This window comes from Bos indicus, chromosome 11 (assembly GCF_029378745.1).
Source record: "Bos indicus isolate NIAB-ARS_2022 breed Sahiwal x Tharparkar chromosome 11, NIAB-ARS_B.indTharparkar_mat_pri_1.0, whole genome shotgun sequence".
In the NCBI taxonomy this organism is placed as follows: Eukaryota; Metazoa; Chordata; class Mammalia; order Artiodactyla; family Bovidae; genus Bos; species Bos indicus.
In genome coordinates this window covers 62,571,648-62,593,555 of record NC_091770.1, presented here as the reverse complement: position 1 = coordinate 62,593,555, position 21,908 = coordinate 62,571,648, and the positions used below count along the sequence as shown (strand labels likewise).

The 21,908-nt window shown below is 44.3% G+C and overlaps 1 long non-coding RNA gene across 2 annotated transcripts in view; it reads left to right on the top strand.

The window, feature by feature from the left end:
- Positions 1-21,908, top strand: part of LOC109566210 (uncharacterized) — a 154,532-nt gene that overhangs the window by 44,916 nt on the left and 87,708 nt on the right. For both annotated transcript variants that reach the window (XR_002181764.2, XR_011569300.1), the window contains exon 2: positions 17,056-17,197. This is a non-coding gene — a long non-coding RNA (uncharacterized lncRNA). The remainder of the gene's footprint in view (positions 1-17,055; positions 17,198-21,908) is intronic.

Sequence of the window (21,908 nt, the reverse complement as noted above, 5' to 3'; positions counted from 1 at the left end):
GGTTACTTATTTGCTTTTAATCAGTAGTAGAAAATTATTCTAGCTGAGTCTTTTCAAATAGTGTAACTTCTATGTACAACTCAACTTTTAAGAAATGTTTATGGAAGAATGCTTGAAGGATATGCAGTCCTCTCTTTAGAGAATGTAGATATTATTTTTGTATCCACATTGGATTAAGTCTAATACTGTGGGTTGATGTGTTTGGCCTTCCTCCTCTGCCACCTCAAAGAATTGCTGTCCTAAATTGACCTTTGGAGTATCACCCACAGTGACCCTATGGAAAATGCCATAGAAAACTTAGTGTTGCTGGAGAGCTGTCGGGGGCACTTGGAGACTGCCCTGTATGAGGACTTGGAGGAAAATGTTCACTCAGGTCTCAGAACAAGGACAAGTAGAGCTAGTCCTGGGGAACTGGTTTTCTCTGGTCCTTTGTTACAGTTCACGGGGTCGAAAAACAGTCAGACACAACTTAAGTGACTAAACAACAACAACAATTTCATAACTCACATTTTCATTTTTGCTTTGTTTTACAGGAAGTTCACAACCTAATTGATAGCCGACTTTTGAAAATTTTATATAATCAGTGCAAATCACTGAGTACTGCCTTTCTACGTGAATCTCCTTTCTTCTACCTCTGCTCTCTTTTCTCCTTATACCTTATTTCTTTATAAAATTTTAAAAGATTTTACAGTGGGTAGATTTTGTAAGTTGTCTCAAAAAATATTTTAATGATATGTGGTATATATATATTTATAGCTCCCCACCATTCCTTCCCCTCTTGTGTGGCCTCTTGGGACTACCCTTCTCGGGTAGTGGAGTGGGAGAGCTGGAGGGCTGAACTAAGCCCTCACCTCAGCCAGTTCAGATGATGGGGCTCAGCAGTTTCAGGTGTGACCCCCACAGCGCTCAGCCAGCTGTTGTAGAACTTCCACCCCTTCTACCCAAGGGTAGAGATGAGTCAGTGCGAAGAAGCTGAAGGGGCGTGGGTGTGGGCATCACGGCAGTCTCTCAAGGGGCCTCCTCCTCCCTAGGCTGCTTGTGTCTCCAGCCTTCCTCTGTGCATCTCCCACCCCGGGGGTGGGGGAAGAGGAGGCCCCCTTGGGAGGGGTGTCATCTGCCCCCCTCCCCTCTCCCCTTCTTTTTCAATTCACTTTCCTAGAGCCTTGCTTATTGATTCTCAAGAGCATCATTTGGAAGAAAAGGAGGGGGAACCCCAACTGAATATTAATTGTGTTTTTCTCTCTATGTTTTTGCTAAGAGCATTATAATTCTCCTGGGCAATGTGCAGGCCTCTGACTGCCTGAGGGAGAGTGAACAGAGAAAGAAAAACATAAAAATGATTTATCTAGATTTATAGGAGTGAAATATATGTATTTCAAGTATATATATGTTTAGAATATTTAGATATTTTAGTGTATTTTATAGGTATCTATATGTGTGTAGTGGAGAAGGCAATGGCAATCCACTCCAGTACTCTTGCCTGGAAAGTCCCATGGACGAAGGAGCCTGGTGGGCTGCAGTCCATGGGGTCGCTAAGAGTCGAACACGACTGAGCGACTTCACTCTCACTTTTCACTTTCCTGCATTGGAGAAGGAAATGGCAACCCACTCCAGTGTTCTTGCCTGGAGAATCCCAGGGACAGGGGAGCCTCGTGGGCTGATGTCTATGGGGTCACACAGAGTTGGACACGACTGAAGTGACTTAGCAGCATATGTGTGTAGCTGTTTGTGTAATACATATATTATATATATATGTATGTATATGCGAGTGTGTCTCTTGATCTGATCATGTCATGCTTTCAAAACCTTCCATAGTTCCTTCTTCTTATAGAGCGAAGTCCAAACTCTCCTTGGCGAGTCCTCCACACACACCCTCTGGCCTCTCCACTCCCAAGTTCTCCTTGTCAGGCCACCTCCCAACCCCCACACTCAGGCTCCGACATGGGAACTACTCTTTGGCACGCTGTGAACCTTGCCCTTTTCCCCTTCTCAGCCTTTGCACAAGTCATTCACTCCACCAGCTCCTGGCTCCTTCCCCATCAGGAGCCTGCCTTCCGAGTTCTATTCATTCATCTTGAATGAGCTCACCATCCATCCTAAGCTAAGCCCGCTGAGATCCCAATGCCTAGTGCAGTGCAGTTGATGCTGGGTGAAGATTCAGATGCACCCCCGGGGAGTCAGGAGTGCCCTCCTGTCTGCCCCAGACACTTGGCTCACTAATGTCTCCATGAGAGCATTTCTCAGGTGCCTGCCTCTCCCATCACAACCCTCAGGGCAGGACCCGTACTTCTCCAAAATAGCATTCTCAGCATCCTGCACAGGCCCTGGCCGTGGTTGCCACCCAGTGCATGTTCCTGGAATGAATGAATGTGTATTTATAGATCACTGTCCATGTGACAGATAAGCTGGACACAGAGAAACTCAAAGCCAAATGTTGAAGGCCTTGCTCAAGAAAAATTCATCAGAAACAGAGATAAAGTCTCCCACACAGACGATGAGTTCACTGTGGAAAACTGAATTTGATTTGTAAAGACTTGGACCTCACTACGACTCTGGAGAACAGCAGCGATTGTTTCTTATTGGATCCCCTGCCCAACCCGTCACCATGGGTGACCTGTAGGTATACGGATTCGTTCCTGGTGGCTCAGACAGTAACAAATCTGTCTGCAATGTGGGAGACCTGGGTTCGATCCCTGGGTTGGGAATATCCCCTGGAGAACGGAATGGCAACCCACTTCAGTGTTCTTGCCTGGAGAATCCCATGGACAGAGGAGCCTGATGGGTTGCAAAGAGTCGGACATGACTGAGCGGCTAAGCACACCCACAGCTCCTGTAGCAACCAGAAAAGCAGCACCAGGGAAGGAGGCGAGGGCCCCTCCCCCACTTGGGGGAGATCCTCTAATTGCCAGCAGCTCTGCAGACTTGAGCAAAGGGTTCTGCGGCTGCTGGGGGCCAGGGCCCTCCCCTCTAAGCTTCCGATGATGGCTCACTTCCTTCTGTGTATGTGTTGGGGGAAATTCAAAGCTACATTTTTAGTTCCCCACTCCCTTTGCCATTACATTCTTGGTGGGTTTTTCCGCCTTCCTGATTGCTAGATCTGGACTTCAGGCCTGGTGAACCCTAGATGCACCGATAAGTTTGCAATAGGGTCAAAGGATATTTTCAGATCTGGGGCTGACCAGCCTCTAATTATTCTCTTAATTATAATTTTTCCAATGGCTTCCTATTCCTTCCTTCCTATATATATATATATATTTAAAATGTTTATTTATTGGCTAAGCTGGGTCTTTGTTGCTACTTCGGCAGGGGCTACTAGTTGCAGCAAGCAGGGGCTACTCTCTAGTTGTGGTGTGCAGGCTTCTTTTGTCGTGGAGCGTGGGCTTCAGCAGTTGTGGCACATGGGCTTGGTAGTTTTGGCTCCCAGGCTCTTGAGCTCGGGCTCAGTAGTTGTGGCATAGAGGCTTAGTTTTCCAAGGCATGTAGGATCTTCCCAGACCAGGGATCGAACTCGAGTCTTCTGTGCTGGCAGGCGGATTCTTTACCACCAAGCCACCAGGGAAGCCCCTTTCCTTCCTATATTAAATCTCTAATATCCATCAGTTGTACATAAGATCCACAGTGGCACAATACTGAGAGCAGCAGCTGGTACGTGTAGATACCTTGTTGGACCGAAAATTAATGAACGAATGGCTGTGTATTAGAACAAAATGAATGAAGGCTGTCGACACTCCTTTGGTTGATTTTTTCAACTAGACTATCTCCTTGTCATCTGTGCTGGCTTAAGTCTGGCTCTGTCTGAGGGCTAGATGAGCTGGTCTGATTCCTCTGGTCTGAGGACACTAGGACAGTGAGGTGGGGGAGAAGAAAGTGAGGGGCCTGAGAGAAGAGGCAGCTGGTAGGTCTTTCAGGAGCCTCACTGCCCAGTGAGATTTCTTCTGGCAGCTTCCCCCATCGCTGACCTGGAGCCGGAGCCTGCCTGCTGCACAGAAGCAGCTTGGCTGTGGTCACACTGGCTGGCTCCAAAGTCAAGAACAGTGAAGTGGGGAGGGGCCTGCTCTGTGGGCCCAGGGGTTAGGGAAGGGGGTGGGACTTGAAGGGCAAGGAGCCGGGCTCCATATGGCATCCGGATTTTAAACAACTCTACTTAGAAATAGAAGAAAATCTCTCCGGAAAACGGGAGGGCTCTGGCAGGCATCCCAGGCCTGAGGAACAGCAAGTTCTTGCCAACTTGTGACGGAAGTGGAGGTTTTGTGGGAAGGGTGGAGGGAAGAGGGCTCTGAAGGGAATGGACACAGCCCAGCAGCGTTCTTCCGGGTTAAAAAGCCTGTCTGGGGGTAAACATGTTTCTGAAAATGAAGATGGTTTTTATTCTTCCAGACTGGCCTACTTCCTGTGAATGCAGTTATTCCCAGGTGTGCGTGTTTGTGTTCAAAGAAAGGATATGATAAACTATTCGTGGTCCCAGCCTGAGAGGGCTTTGGAATCATGGAGTGCAAAACTCAGCCCCACATCAGAATGGATACATGTGTATGTATGACTGAATCCCTTCACTGTTCACCTCAGATTATCACAACATTGTTATGGGCTATACCCCAATACAAAATGTTTTTGGTGTTAAGAAAATTAAAAAAAAAAAAAAAGAGCTCCACCTCTGTGTTTCTGAGGTAGGAACATGCCTTCTAGATTTCATCTTCCAGGACAAGGCTGGGAATTCTCCTGGGAAACTCCTTTCCAGCCTGTGAGAGCCAGAGGCCCAGTTATGGCCTCTTCAGGTCTTTTTTAGGCTGGGGAGGGTGAGGGCTACAGATATGTAGACAACCTGCCTTAGCTGCTCCAGCAAGGTGCACTTGGGAAAGGAAAGCTCTGAGCAGGGAGCGGAAGGCGTGAATGAAGAGGGAGAAAGAAGTTACACATTTATAATTGCAGAGAGGTCTAAAATCAGCATGGTTCCCAAGAGATCCAAAGTGGATAAGCAGACCCTCAGTCTGCAATAACTCATTCTCCTGTCCAGAACCCCAGCCCACAGCTGTCCCTGATGGGGTGGGGGCATTTCATAATCACTTTGACTTCAGAGCCTCACTGTGAAACTGTCCTCAGAGCCAAAGGAGCACTTTTTTCTCAGAGAGTGGACTGTGAATCTGATTCATCTGGGAAGCCCACCTGGAAAACCCTGTGGGGCAGGGGATGGCAGAGGGGAAGAGTGCATGTATGTGCATGCTAAGTCACTTGTCACATCTGACTCTTTGTGACCCTATGAGCTGTAGCCACCCCCAGGCTCCTCTGTCCATGGGGATTCTCTAAACAAGAATACTGGAATGAGTTGTCATGCCCTCCTCCAGGGGATCTTCCCAATTCAGGGATCCAACTTGTGTCTCTTCTGTCTCCTGCATTGGCAGGTGGGTTCTTTACCACGAGCGCCACTTGGGAAGCCCGAGGGGAGAAGTGGGTGCATTTAAAGCCACCCCTTTCACAAGGCTTTCTGAGAAGGTTGGTCATCTGTACTGCTATAGGAACTCTGAGGTGTTGCTGGTGGGAGGGTGACTTGGTATAACCACTTGGGAGAACTTGTCACATTACATAGGAGAATCCAAGATGTGCAAAACTAACCCAGCAATTCCATTCTTCATTATGTGTCCTAGAACAGCAGCTCTTAAGGCTTTTGGTTTCAGGACCCCCTTTCACTATGAAATATTGTTTAGGGTGCCAAATAACTTTTGCTTGGGTGAGTTATACTGACCAATATTTCAGTTCAGTTCAGTTCAGTTCAGTCGCTCAGTCGTGTCCGACTCTTTGTGACCCCGTGAATCACAGCACGCCAGGCCTCCCTGTCCATCACCAACTCCCAGAGTTCACCCACACTCCACTCACATCCATTGAGTCAATGATGCCATCCAGCCATCTCATCCTCTGTCGTCCCCTTCTCCTCCTGCCCCCAGTCCCTCCCAGCATCAGAGTCTTTTCCAATGAGTCAGCTCTTTGCATAAGGTGGCCAAAGTACTGGAGTTTCAGCTTTAGCATCATTCCTTCCAAAGAAATCCCAGGGCTGATCTCCTTCAGAATGGACTGGTTGGATCTCCTTGCAGTCCAAGGGACTCTCAAGAGTCTTCTCCAATACCACAGTTCAAAAGCATCAATTCTTAGGCACTCAGCCTTCTTCACAGTCCAACTCTCACATCCACACATGACCACAGGAAAAACCATAGCCTTGACTAGACGGACCTTTGTTGGCAAAGTAATGTCTCTGCTTTTCAATATGCTATCTATGTTGCTCATAACTTTCCTTCCAAGGAGTAAGCGTCTTTTAATTTCACGGCTGTAGTCACCATCCACAGTGATTTTGGAGCCCCCCAAAATAAAGTCTGACACTGTTTCCACTCTTTCCCCATCTATTTGCCATGAAGTGATGGGACCGGATGCCATGATCTTCATTTTCTGAATGTTGAGCTTTAAGCCAACTTTTTCACTCTCCACTTTCACTTTCATTAGGAGGCTTTTTAGTTCCTCTTCACTTTCTGCCATAAGGGTGGTGTCATTTGCATATCTAAGGTTATTGATATTTCTCCTGGCAATCTTGATCCCAGCTTGACCAATATTTACCACACTAGAAATTAAACCTAAGACTTTGATAACCTATTAATGCATTTACAAGTAACAATAAAAATGCATTACATAACCAACAAATAACATTTATGAAAAATAACTATTTTCTAAAACAAAACAACTTAGTGGGAAGAGTGCCATTGTTTTATAATTTGCAAATCTGAGTTAATAGAAGACAGCTGGAATTCTCATATCTGCTTCTGCATGTCTGTGTTATCTCATGTAGTTGGTGGAAAACTTCACCATTGACTTAATGAGAGTATGAAAGCAAAAAAGCCAAAAAATCTTTATATTATTATGAAAACAGTTTTGACTTCTCAGATCCCCTCCTCCACCCCCACCAAGATCATCTCAGGGGTGCCCAGAAAACATTTCTTACTTTGATCCCAGGAGAAAAGTACAAGCATGCTCAGAGTGGTCTTATTTGTAACAGAAAAAAGAAACCCAACTTAAATGTTTATAAATAATAGAAGTGATAAATTGTGATATATTCATAGTTATCGCTGAATCTCACAAACAATACTTTACAAAAAACAATAAAATATGATTTCATGTTCATAGAGTTCAAAAGCATATATTATTTAGTGATATAAATATATGGCAAAACCTTAAAGAAAAGCAAGGACAATGGTTAACACTGGGGAAGAGGGAAAGAATACCACCACTGCCAAGGGATATACGTGGATTTTCAGAAATACTTCTGTTTCAGTTCAGTTCAGTTCAGTCGCTCAGTTGTGTCTGACTCTTTGCGATCCCATGAATCGCAGCATGCCAGGCCTCCCTGTCCATCACCAACTCCCGGAGTTCACCCAGATTCACGTCCATTGAGTCGGTGATGCCATCCAGCCATCTCATCCTCTGTCGTCCCCTTCTCCTCCTGCCCCCAATCCCTCCCAGCATCAGAGTCTTTTCCAATGAGTCAACTCTTCGCATGAGGTGGCCAAAGTACTGGAGTTTCAGCTTTAGCATCAGTCCTTTATGATGGGCTAATATGCTTTGGGAACAAACAGCCCCTGAAATCTCAACGGCTTAAATACATTAAAGATTCATTACAGGCCAGCTAATATGGCCTCCACCAGTTGGTGTGTCTTGAATAAGTGTGGTGAGGAGAGGGACCATGATAAGACATGCACTAGGTCTGAGAGGCCATCCAGAAGAGGCACTTGTTACTTCTGCTTACATCCTATTGGCCAGAGCAAGTCACATGGCCATGTGCATGTACAAGGAACTGAGAAAGTGCCATCTGATTATGTGCCCAGGAGGAAAATTGAGACATTTGGGTCATTTGATATTGTTCTACTTCATTAGGATCATTTGGCTTTAAGTTGAGTGGTAGGTTCATAGAGTACTTGCTTAATTATTAATTTATACATATAAATTTATAAATACATTTATGCTTATCATATGCTATTTACGTATATGGGCTTCCCAGGTGGCTCAGTGGTAAAAAAAATCCACCTACCAAGCAGGAGACATGGGTCGGGAACATCCCCTGGAGGAGGGCATGGCAACCCACCCCAGTATTTTTGCTGGGAAAATTTCATGGACAGGGGACCCTGGCGGGCTACAGTCCATAGGATTACAAAGAATCAGACACAACTTAGCAACTAAACAATGACAACAGCAACTATATATATATATATCTTATTTAAGTATATATATGTATATTAGGTATAAAATATTGGAAAGGAAGAAACCAAAAAAAGAGAAGAAAAAAAATAAATCTTTAATATTTTTTATCCAAATACATAATTTGTATATTTGGATTTTTAAAAAAGTGGAGGCCGAGAGAGGAGAAGGTGAGAGCTAAATTGAGAAACACTTGGAAGTCCTGGAGCAATGGTCTTTAAACTGGGGTAAACATATTCCCAGGGTCCAGGAAGACATTCTAAAAGGTTGTAATACATATTCTATTAAAGAATCAATTTCTAGATGCTCATTTCTAGATGTCCTCTTGACTAACATTGGTCTCCCTGAGAATACTCCTGTGTTTGATCTGTTCTTCTTTCCCCTTTCCTCTTTTCTAAGTGGCCTTTTCACATATTTTTCAAAAGAAAGATGTGCTCCTTCTTGTCATTTTGTCTTTGATAAAAATCTCCAGATGGGAATCAAAGAGACAATTCAAAGTGTTGGTTCTAGCTGAGAAAGTGAATTACTCCAAAGATAGGACTACAGATCTGTTTGCAAATCAGATGTTATCCCATCATTTTAACAAAGGTGAAGGAGAAACCAAGGAGAGAACATTTAGCAATATCACGTGATAAATGATTAATAATGATCTTATTATTATGCATGAATTCCTACAATAAATTCCCTCCATCCTGAACATGTTTTCTTAGCACTTACATTTTTAAAAGTGAAAAATTAAAGCTAGAATTGATGCTGAACCCACTCTCATTCTGGAAAGAGTAATATTTATCCATGGATATGTGGAGGGGAAAGCACCAACTGTTTCATTAAGAAAAGCATTTCCAAAATATTTTTTGGGATAATAATATTTTATTAAAATGTTCAATAAACCTGTGATATAGTTATGTTATTTTGATGAATTGTGTGTTACTACTAATTGTAATGATAACTCATTCTTTAAGAAAATCTTCTTGCTGTAGACTAGCGCTGTCTAACAGAACTTTCCGTGATGATTGGATTTGCTCCATCCAGTACAGCCCCATATGCCACGTGTTGCTATTAAATACCTGGAATGTGGCTAGTGTGAATGAGGAGCTGAATTTCAAATTTTATTTATTTAAAAAAGTTTTAATAGTCACACGTGGCTAGTGGCTATAGTGTTGGACAGCACAGCTTGAGAACTTTATGGCCACAGAAGAGGAAAAACTACTAAAGTTGAATTTGTATACATTTTTAAGAGAAATATGATAAAGTGATTAATAAAGTATTTTAATCATAAATGTATATTATGATAAAGTTTTATAGAGGAAGAGAAATGGAAATACAAATTCAAAGAGAAGAAGAAATAATGTAAAATTTCTTACTGTTAAGGAAGTGCACATTTGTGATATTTTTAAAAGGGTGATGGAGGATGTCAATTTCTTTAATATTTCAATTCTATTTGGATACATTTAAATGAGGGACAGCAATGATTTTTAAATGTTTAAACTGTTAAAATATTTCAGATTTACAGTGGACTTTTAATTTTTTGCAGCTATTTAAACTTAAGATTTGGAGCCCCCAATTTAAAACTTCCCTTAAAAACAGGTGTCCTAAAAAAAACACCAAAATCCAAACAAATGAGCCAAAAATACAAAGTTGCCTGTCTCTTATGCACACGTGTACACACACACTCCCCCCAACAGACCCCCAATTCCACACTGGTAATTATGGCATAGCCGGCTAATGAACCACACTTGGTTAGCAACTTGGGGTAGTCTGATCAGTTAGAACTCTTCAGAGGTGGGACAGCCTCAAAGAAGATTGTTAAGGATCAAAAGTTCATTTCAAAGTTGTTTGTATTGCTGCAACCTAAACCTGCTTGGCCTGAGCAGCCCTTGACGGACCACACACAGGTCTTCCGTGAGTGTTTGGTTTGGTTTTGGTGGAAACTGAGGCAATGACCTGAGTTAGGTGCAGACCTAGGACAGTGCACACAGGTCCCAAAGTGACTCGAACTGAACAAATCCAGAGGAAACAGAATCTAGGAGGCAGAGGTGACCCTCAGAACATAAGTCTGCTCTCCACCTCCCCCCAAGGCCTCAGCCTCCCCATGGAAGTGGGCCGGGGTTTGGCATTCATGTGCTTTGTGCGTCACAAGGCATGCTAAACCCAGCGTGGTTATCCTCATTCACCCATGGCCTCCCTGCAGTGTTGCTCAACTCCAGGGGTCAGGAATGGTTCAGCCCATTCCCAGTGGCAGCAAGACAGGAGGCCCAGAGGAGACTGAGAGGCAGGGCACTGAATGACCCCAAGTCACCACCACCACCAACCCACCCCGGCGCTGTAGGGGATGGGAAAATATTCCCGTGACCCAGTGAGTGCTTCCCACGCAGGTGAGCACTGCCAGCCAGAGGGGTGGAGGAGGGAGGGGGGCAGGGCTGCGTATCCTGGCAAGTGAGTGGCAGGAGAGTGTCTTCATGTTGTGGGACCTGGGATTCCAGATCAGCAGCTCTGACTCAGCCTCCAATCGACAAAGGTCAGGCCTCCCTTTTGCAAGGGCTTCCACTCTCGGCTGGGCCCTGCCCGGGTTAGGCAGGCAGGAGGCCTGATGCTCAGCCTTTGGGACCAGCTCCCAGGAAGCTGCAAGGGATCCAAGTGGTCTTGGCACCATGTCAAAGGCTGGCTTCAAGATGCTTTATAAGTGGGCTTTTGTACCAGGCCCAGGCTGAGGCTTCATAAGAACATGGAAGATGCCAGGGAAGTCAGAACAGCTTTTTAAAAATAAGGCTCAGACCATAGGCAGGTGCTTCCATACCACTTGGACCATAGTGAAAGAAAAAGTGAACATCAGCCCAGAGGTGGAGAACACAACAGACACTTTACTTTAGGAAGATGGGGGAATGACTCCAAGAGACATGGGGTGTTAAAGAAAGTCTGGGTCTGCACCTTTTTTTCTTTGACTGTCACGCCACTTGTCATCTCTGAATGCCTCAGAGCTTGATGTTGTATCACATGGTGAATGCCTGCGTGTGTGCGTGCGTGCTAAGTTGCTTCAGTTGTATCCGACTCTTTGCCACCCAGTGGACTGTAGCCCACCAGGCTCCTCTGTCCATGGGATTCTCCAGGCAAGAATACTGGAGTGGATTGCCATGTCCTCCTCCAGGGGATCTTCCTGCCATAGGGATCAAACCCACATCTTGCCTGAGACAAGCTAAAGAGGACTAATAGCCGACAGCAGAGTTGATGGCCACTAACAGTGGCTCTTTGAAAAAAATCTAGAAAACCCAATCATTCTCAGCCTTTATTTTAATGTGACTCACATGACCTTTACCTTCATGATTCACCTCTGTAGACAGTGCCAGATTTTGACACAACTGTCAAATGTGTGCAATTCCTGGGCCCTCATTTCATCTCTTTCACTCCAGCTTAGCAGCTCAGGAAGAATGCATGTAAGAGTATGGTCATTATAGGGTAACCTTGAATTGCTCTAAGTCATTAAAACAGTAAATTCTTTGCAAAACTGAGAATGAAATGAGGTTGCATCTCTTTTGTCAGTTCCATTACTTTGGCTCCAGCTTCATCCGCTCTACCGTAAGGATGGCCTTCTTTCTTTCCCCAGGTCACTTGTTCTGTGATGAACCCAGGAAGTCCAGGTTCCCAGGACGATTATCTGAAATGCAACAGTGACTCTTTTTATATATATATATATATATACAGTCTTTAATATAAACAGTCTCTCTCTCTCTTTTTATATATATATATATATATATATATATATATAGTCTTTAATATAAACAAAAAGCTTATGACAAAAAGCAAGACAATTTTTGTTTAAAGCTGAAGAACTGAGGCTTAGAATAATTAATTTAAAGATAATCTAATTTGGGACTTGGCATTTATATTTAACATTTCCAAAATCTTTTTCAACAATTAGAAGACTCCTGGTCTCTTGGACCACTGGAGCCACCTCAGATGCATGCCTTCAGCCTGGGAGCTCCTCAGTCACTGCCAAACGCAGGGTTCTTGGGTGGTCGCCAAAGCCCGAGGGGCCAGAGCCCACAGCAGCTTGTATGGTTGCTGCAGTTGCTGCCAGTATGTAATTCCATGACCTTGTCTGAGCCTCAAAGCCTGTCCTGGTTGCTCCCACTTGCTCAAACCCTGAGTCTTGGACTTCTCTTGCTGCTGATCCTGGAGTCTGTGGCACAGCCAGGAGCCCTGGTGCAGGTCCCACTGGCAATTGTCCTTTGAGCCCAAGACAGGATGGTCCCTGGCCCCTCTCACCACACTCAGCTAAGGCCGCTCCCCACTGGAGCCATGAGGAGCCACTGCCCCTGGGCAGCCTGGGCCAGGACAGTGTGTGGGGACAGGTTCCCTTGTCTGCCTGTGGTGGACTGGGGCCCACAGCTCCCTTCTCCTCTGCATTGCTATAGCCTAAGCCCACACCCAGTTCCTATCACTAAATGAGTTATGTGTCTTTCAAGGAGACAGACTCCTCAGTCATAAAGTCCTTGGAATCCATCTTGCAGCCAGGGGGTTGTGATTCAGTCTTTGAGAACTGCTGAACTTGGAAATGTGCCCTCAGCACAAAGGTCTGCTCATCTCCAAACCAAGCCAAGCTCTGACGGCATCTTCTGTCTTGTTCTCAGAGGACCATGTTGCAGTGGTATCATGCCATGACATCAGCCATGAATATTGGCTGCAGGCTGTGTTAGGGTGCCACGAGCTGCTATAACAAGCCCCAAGTTCAGTGATTTAACACATTAGAAGTCCACTCACCACTCACATAAGAGTCTAGTGCCTGATTCCTAGTCAGCAAGCGGCTTTTTGTCATGTGGCTGTTGCCATTGTGTGGCTTTTTTCCATCCAAGGGCCTGGAAGTCCTCTGCATCTAACTGACGGATGTAGAGGAGTCACATCCTCTTCTTTTTTTTACTGCAGTAAAATACACATTAAATCTACCATTTAACCTTTTTAAAGTATATAGTTCAGTGGCGAGTACATGCACATTGCTTTGTAGCCATCACTGCGATCCATCTTCAGAACTTTTTCTTTTTTTGGCTACACTTCTGGCATGTGAGATCTTAGTTCCCTGACCAGGAATCAAACCCATGCCCTTGGCAATGACCATACAGAGTCTTAACGATTGGGCTGCCAGGGAACTCCCTAGAACTTTTTCATCTTCCCAAATGGAAACTCTTTCCCCATTAAACACTAGCTCCCCATTTCCTGCTACCCCCCAGCTCCTGGCAACTATCATTCTACTGTCTGTCTCTGTGAATTCGGCTACTCTAAATACCTCATATAAGTGGCCTCTTGTGATATTTGTCCTTTTGTGACTGGATTATTTTGTTTAGCACCATGTCTTCAAGTTTCACCCATGTTGTGGCACCTGTTAGAATTTCCTTCTCTTTGAAGGCTGAATAATATTCCATGGTATGTGTACACCAGATTTCGTTTATCCATTCATGCGTTAATGGACACTTGGGTTGTTTTAACCTCTTGGCTTTTCACATCCCCTTCTTAACCATCTTGACATGCAAGTGACATCTGTCATTTGATCCCATTCCTTAGGAGAACCTATTATATGGCCCCACCTACATACATAGGAAGCTGGGAAATGTAATCCCTGTCTGGGCAGCCACTTCCAGAAATAATTCAGCCAGGAAGATGAGGCACGATTTGTTGGTGGACAATTAGCTGTCCCTGCCATCCCCTCACCTTTGTACTTCCTAGAACCACCATTTACAGTGGTCCAGGAAAAATATCTTTTTTTTTTTCCAGCTTCAGTTCCTAACTGGATGAAGGTTTTGAAGTCTCAATGTACTTTCAGCAAAAGCTGTAGTAACATTTGTGTAGTCTTTTGCATTTTTCTATGTCCTTTTCATATGGTGTCATTGTTCTGTCTCTCTTGTTTTCTCACCAGATGATGTTTGTAGAGCTCATTCTGCTATAATAAATCCAATAAGTAGTAATTATTAATCTTCACAGCAACACCAGGTTTGATCATCTTCCCCTTGTGTATAAGTGAACATATTGAGATTTGTTCAAAGTTGTGTGTGCTTAGTCGCTCAGTCGTGTCCAACATTTTGCAACCCCATGCACAAGCCAGGTAGTAAATTGTGACTCCATCTGTCTATCTGTACCTCTTGCTTAGGGAGCCATCCTCATGGATTTGAGAAATAACCCTGATGTCCTTCAAAGGACACTTTGAGCCCCCAAACCAAACTCTGCCCCCAGAACACCCTCCTTGCTCTAGAAATGACAGACTCTCTCCTCTAGTACTCAAACTGAGACCCGCCTGGAGAATGTGGTAAGAAAGGGAGGCGAGATCCTCTCACTCTGGAACCTGTCCTGTGCTCCTGGTCCCCAGGAGCTTCCCGGGACCCTTGGAGCAAAAACACAAAATGTCTTCTGATGCTGCTGCTGCCACGGCAGCAACAACATTCATGAAGCCACTTCTGTGTCCAGGCCCTGGGGGTGTATGCAGGAATAAGAAATGGTCCCTCCCCTCCGAGGAGAGCATTGTTCGACCAGTGAGACAGACATGGGAATGAATGCTGTCATATCATATGACAAGCGATATAGACAAAGTGCTATGGAAATTTGGAAGAGGGAGTCATTAATTTTGCTTTGTTATGGCAAGCTACAGCAAGAAGGTGACATCAGAGTTGGGTGTAGACAACGGAGGGAGGATTGGGGAGAGCTATTTTAGATAGAAGGGACTCAGTGGTGTCAAAGAATATGGTGTATTTGAGGATAAAGAGGAGGCACTGTGAAGGGAAAGCATGAGTTGAGACAGGGTGGGGGAAGACCTGAGGAGATTGGGTGGAGCCAGGGGTAAAAGGGCCATCATTCTACAGATGAGGCAAGGAGATTATTAACTGGGGACGAATGCAACCAGAGCCATCTAATACACAGCTTCCTCTGGCTAGGATGAACAATGGGAAATGGAACTGATCACCTGTTTCATTCCAGTCCCATTCATTCCCACAGGGCAGGCCCACCCCAGCCATCCTGTATGCCATATGCCACGTAACTGGGTCATTCTGGGCAAAGGCCAGAAAAGAGACTGCCCGAGGACATCAGTACTCCCAAAACGACCCCTCCCCCTTGGCCTGTAGGCGAAGAGGGATTCATGATAGGTTTTTTTCTTCCTAGTTGGCTTATAGGGGAGGATTAAGCTGAATCCCAAGTTGGTTATCTCAAAGCCGGGGTCTCTATCTGTTACCTGCAAAGACAGAATTGAAGCCTGGGAGTGCCAGGAACACTGTGGCCTCTCTCCTGTCCCATGGTTGAGCATGAAGGGGGTGGAGAGAGAAGGGAAAGATGGTGGTGGAGAGAACAGAGAACAGTGTCAGAACCAGTTCACCATCACGCAGGTACTCACCAGCCCCTCACTCATACTTCCCCACCCCTTTACATCAGGATGGGATTCCCAGACTTCTAAGTAATTTACAATTAGAAGTGGAAAGCCAAGGGATTCTGGGTTAACAGTGAACTGTGGTGAGAAATCAAACCCTGAAGGTGGCAGCTGCCCCACCCAAGAAGCCAAAGCCCTTCTCTCATGGAGGCTGTGGGCCAGCGATGCTTTACTGACAAACCTGTGCCAACCTTGAGGGTACAGTGATGAAGGGGACATTCTTCCTGCCTTCAAGGACTTCATAGTCTGGTGGCAAAGGCAGGCAGGTACACAGCTCCCAGCATCTTAGGTGCCATGCATTGTGTAAACTGTGATGAATTCTATCTAATCTCTTCAAATGAAACATCTAATCAAGATACTGGGTAATCTGGCCTCTCCTTCTGCAAACTTGCCCTCAGTGGGATCCATTTCCAATATTATGAAAGACATACTGTATCATCATTCGCTAATCATAAATGACACCATGAAATTGATATAAAAATCTATTCAGAAAAACAATTCAGATTTTCTCATCAACATATATTATTCTATGGCAAAGCCTCTAATTAGTTATTGTATTTTCCTCTCAATTTTGTTCTAGTCTTCCAATGACTTTGTACAGCAAAGTTCTGGATTCCTTAATTCCTCTGAACTCTGCCAGGTCTGGGGCTGTTTTGGTGTTCAACGATGGGGCTGTTGAATTTTGAAACATTCAAAATTCAAGGCAGGGCCCACGATTGGGTTTTGTAAGAAACCATGAGTCTAAGCTGGTTAACGTACCTTAGCAGAGCAGGTTTTTTAAAGATCCAGGATCTATTTTGAAGGAGTGGAATTGAGGAAGTTAAGAAATGACTCTTGAGAGTCCTTTGGACAGCAAGGAGATCAAACTAGTTAATACTAAAGGAAATCAACCCTGAATATTCATTGGAGGGACTGATGCTGAAGCTGAAGCTACAATACTTCGGCCACCTGACAGGAAGAGCCGACTCATTGTAAAAGACCCAATACTGGGAAAGATTGAGGGCAGAAGGAGAAGGGGTTGACAGAGGATGAGATGGTTGGATGGATGGCATCATTGACTCAATGGACATAAGTTTGAGCAAACTCCAGAGACAATGAAAGACAGGGAAGCCTGGTGTGCTGCATGCAGTCCATGGGGTTGCAAAGAGTCGGACACGACTTAGTGATTAAGCAACAAGAAATGACAGTGATAAGGATAAAAGGATCTTTGGATGAAAGTTATAGGAATATGAGTTTGAGCTCAAAACAAGGAAAAATTTATCATAGTTGGAACTATCCAAGACTGGTGGAGGTAATGGGTGTTTGTTGACAGAGGCCAAGCAGAGGGATGATGACAGTCAGAGGGTCTTATACTGGGAGGGAGGTTGAATGAGATAAACTCTACAGCCATTTGTGCTGAACTTGAGTCTTCACTCTGCTTTCAGCTGATGGAACAAACCTGGCCTGGCAACATCACCTTTCCTGGACTCCATTTTATCATTGCTGAGTTGGATAGAGGGAGCAATGGTCAGAGCCCTCACTGACCACTGTGAGTGAACCCCAGACCATTAGCCCTGGGTCTCAAAGGTAAGTGAGCATAGTCTTGGGACCTCTGGATCCTCAGGTCCATCTGATGACTTGGAAGTTCCTTTAATCTTCCACACTGGAGACCGGCCAGGCTGGTTTGTCTTGTTCTAATTATTATTTAGATGACTGTTTGGCTCATTCCTAGGCAAGGTTTAAATCAAGTCAGACCTGTTAATTGAATCAAAGTTATATAATCATATTTGGGCATTTAAGTGCAAACCAATTATTTCGAGCCCGAGCATCTTATACACAAGGAAGGAGTTCTGTTAAGTGTAGGGAATGTATGCTAATACATGAAGCCTAACCCCTAAAGTGGAGGGTGGAACACGCCAGGGCACTCCTGTTTCGATGAGGTTGTTGTAATAGTTATTGCTCTGGGCACATTCTGGGAGGATGCTGGAAACGTCTCAAACAAATATGACATTGACATTACCCCAGCTTGTCAAACCCATTACATTTGGAACATGTCTTTCTGTAGCATTTGGCCTGGCTTATAAATGCATTATCAAAATCTGTAAGAGGTGTTGCCAGCAGCCTTCCCTTGGCCTTTCTGGTCATCAGCGTTCCTTCCTCTCCTGACAAATATATGCCGTAGGCATATATCTGTTAGGCGTTTCATTTTTTCACTTGGGCCTCTTTCTAGTTTTCAGTCTCAGTCTACAAGCCTCCAAACCTTGCAGTCCTCAAATACTAGCCTCCTCTGCAAAGAGAGAGGAAAATAGGGAGGAGTAAGTAAGGAAGTAATTGGTGAGTTGATGGGACGGACTAGTGACATAAACCAACCCATCAGGAAGAAGATGCCAGACTCGAGATTGAAGTGTTTGCCCCTAAATGCTCTAAGGTGGGAATATAAACTGATACAGCCAGTATGGAGAACAGTATGGAGATTCCTTAAAAAAAAAAAAACAAAACTAGGAATAAAACTACCATATGACCCAGCAATCCCATTCCTGGGCGTACACCCTGCAAAAACCATAATTCAAAAAGACACATGTACCCCAATGTTCAGGCTTCCCCAGTGGCTCAGTGGTAAAGAACCTGCCTGCCAGTGCAGGAGATGCAGGAGACGTGGGTTCAGTCCCTGGGTTGGGAAGATCCACTGGAGGAGGGCATGGCAACTCACTCCAGTATTCTTGCTGGGAAAATCCCATGGACAAAAGAGCCTGACATGCTACAGTGCATAGGGTCACCAAGAGTCAGACATGACTGACGTGACTGAGCACCAGCACACCCCATTGTTCACTGTAACACTGTTTACAAGAGCCGGGACATGGAAGCAACCTAGATATCCATTGACAGATGTGGTACATATATACAATGGGATGTTCCTCGCCATAAAAAGGAACAAATTTGAGTCAGTTGAAGTGAAGTGGCTGAACCTAGATCCTGTTATACAGAGTGAAGTGAGTCAGAAAGAGAAAAACAAATATTGTATATTAATGCATATATCTAGATATATGGTACTGAAGAACCTGTTTGCAAGGCAGGAAATAGAGAAAGGACATAGAGAACAGTCTCCTGGACACAGTCGGGGAAGGAGAGGGTGGGATGAATTGAGAGAGTAGCATTGAAACATATACATTGCAATATGTAAAATGGATAGCTAGTGGGAAGTTGCCAGGGACCTCAACCCGGTGCTCTGTGACAACCTAGAGGGCTGGGATGGGGTGGGAGTTGGGAGGGAGGTTCAAGACAGGGGACATATGTACACTGACATCTGATTCACATTGTTGTAAGGCGGAAGCTAACACAACATTGTAAAGCAATTATCCTCCAATTAAAAATAAATAATTTTTAAAGAAAAACACTCATCCAGGCCTCGCAACCTCGAGGGGGCCTCTAGCCCGGAGGTTCCCTGTACATTCTTCACTCCGCACTTGGAGAGCGAGGTACCAGGTGCCCATTTTCTGCCTGGTGTTAAGAACTGAGGTGGCAGGCTTTGCCAAGATAACTCAGCCTGAGAAACAATCAGATGTCATTGCTGGAGACGGTGTGCTTGCAGAGGAAGAGGCATTTTCTGCCCTCACATTTTATCTGTCTCTAACACAAAAGATCAGGTGCCTCTGAAGAGAAGCATTCTGGGGAGAGTTTCATCTTCACCACTGTCCTAATTAGGGAGCCCTTCAGCCTAGGAATTGCAAAAGCCAAGGAAGTACTGCTCACTAGAGGTGGGGACTTTGCTGCAGGTTTCATTGTAAACACACGGCTGAAGTGTGTCACACATGGGCAGGCATGCTGGTGTGTCCAAAATCAGCCACTAGCCAGAGGACATGGCCTTTCAGCAAGACCAAATGGAACAGCAGCTGATTTTTTTCAAATAGGCTTCATTAGACCCACAGAGGACTAACCCTCACCCTGACTTTGGATTCCACCTTTCTTGCCAGGAATTATAGTAAATGATTCTATCTGGAACTGAAGGCCTTGATAGACTTTGATGTGGCTTTGGAGTCTTTTGAGAGTCAGCTGTCAGGACTCAGCCATTCAGACCACTCACAGGTCCCCAGGGCACCTATGACATAGGCAAGCCCATGACATCTGGCAAGACTATTAACTTTAGGCAGGAAGGTAGGTGTCAGCTTGTCAGAGAAGATCTGAGCAAGCATTCCAAGCAAACCCTTCCACATAGGGAGCTCAGTCCCTAAGAAAGAGTCAAGATAAGGGCGACCATCTAGCCTCTAAGAGAGCAGAGCAGGGCAAAGGCCACACCCACCGTGTGCTGAGCTCAGGGAAGAAGAGGCTCAACTGGGTCCTGCTCAGTCCCTTGAGGGACTTTCAATGAGAAACAGGTAAGAACACCATCCCTGCCCTGCGCTCTGGGATGGTGGCTGTGAGCCCTCAAGATTCTACAGAGCTGAAAGGTAGCCTACATATTGCTTGTTGTTCAGTTGCGATTTCGTGTCTGACTCTCTGCGACCCCACAGACTGCAGCACAGGCTTCCTTGTCCTACACCCAGAGTTTGCTCAAACTCATGTCCATCCAACCATCTCATTCTCTATGTTGCTTGGCTGGAGGATAATGGATTCAGGCCCAGGTTTAATTGCATCACTCACACAGAAGGCTCTGATCAAAGAGTTATTTTCAGATGACATAGATCCCCATGAGGCACTTGCCTCCTGCCTGTGACACTTTCAAGAGTGACTCTTGCCACATGACTGTAGTGACAAATAGAGCTTTTCTCCAGTGATGTCACTGAGAATTCCAAACTTCTCCGAAAGGAAGAGGGGTGACTACAAATACAGACTTCCCAGTGTATCTCACTTCTTAAACTCCTGTATTTGTAGGCATAAAAAGAAAGCTTAGAATGATGAGTACAGGGAACTTGAAAACAAAGATGCTTTTCAAGTTATGAAATCTGGTTGTTGTTGTTACTAGTTCAGAATATATCGTGTAGCTTGAGTTTCTAAAACAGGAGGCGACCAGATTCAAAATTCAAAGTATTTAAGTGGTGGTTTGGGAGCAGGTATTTTAAGGAAGTTTAGAGGAAAGAATTGGCACCATAGGTTGGGGTCACTTTAATGAAACCTGTTTGAAGTGCACTCAGCAGTGCTGAGCATTCAGCTGTGCTCAGCAGTGCTCTGAGGTCCTGGGTTTCATATAAGATAATCACAATTTCTCCTTTTAAGGAAAATTGAGTCTTATTTCTTAATCCTATCCATCCTTCAAGACCCAGCTCAAATGCCACCTCCCTCCATAAGCCTTCCATGATTGAGCCCAGGTGAAATTTCCTTTTCTCGCCACTCTCACAGTACTTTATCCTCACCTCTCTGATAACTACTTTCCATTTTCTATAAAGCAAGTTACATACTTGTTTATATTCACACATTTCAAAAGAATGAAATCTTACAGACTATGTTCTTTGACCACAATGGAATGAAATTAAACTGAATAAAATACCTAGATAATTATAAATATTTGAATATTAAATAATATTTAATACTTCTAAATAAATATGGATTAAATAAGCTACTTTAAGAGAAATTAGAAAATATTTAAGCAGAATGATAAAAAGTCAATATTACATTTCCATTTATAAAATTTATAGGGTACAGCACTTAGAGAGAAATCAATAGCACCAACCTGATCATATTAGAAAAGAAGAAAGGTTTAAAATTAATTATCCAAATTTCCACTTTAAAAAGAAAAATAAGGAAATTAAACCCAAGGAAAGAAAAAACAATAAACATAAAATAGAAATCAGTATATCAGAAAACAAACTGTAGGGATTTTTAACAAACTTGAAAACTGGTTGTTTGAAGTTTCATAAAATTTATAAACCCATAGTAAGACTGATCAGTTAAAAAAAGAGAAAATTCAAGTTACCAATATATGGGATGGAAGAAGGACCACTCCTACAGGCATTATAATGGTAATAGGGGAATACTATGAACAACTTTATGCCAGTAAGGTTGATAACTAAGTGAGATGAACTTTCTTTGAAAAGTACAACTTACCAAAATTGACCCAGAAGAAACAGAAGATCTAAATAATCTATATTTTATAAAGAAATTCAATTCATTATCAGAAGCTTGCCACAAAGAAAAGTGAAGTTGCTCAGTGTGTCTGACTCTTTGCGACCCCATGGACTGTAGCCTACGAGGCTCCTCCATCCATGGAATTTTCCAGGCAAGAGTACTGGAGTGGGCTGTCATTTCCTTCTGCAGGGTATCTTCCCCACCCAGGGACAGAACCTGGGTCTCCCGCATTGCAAAC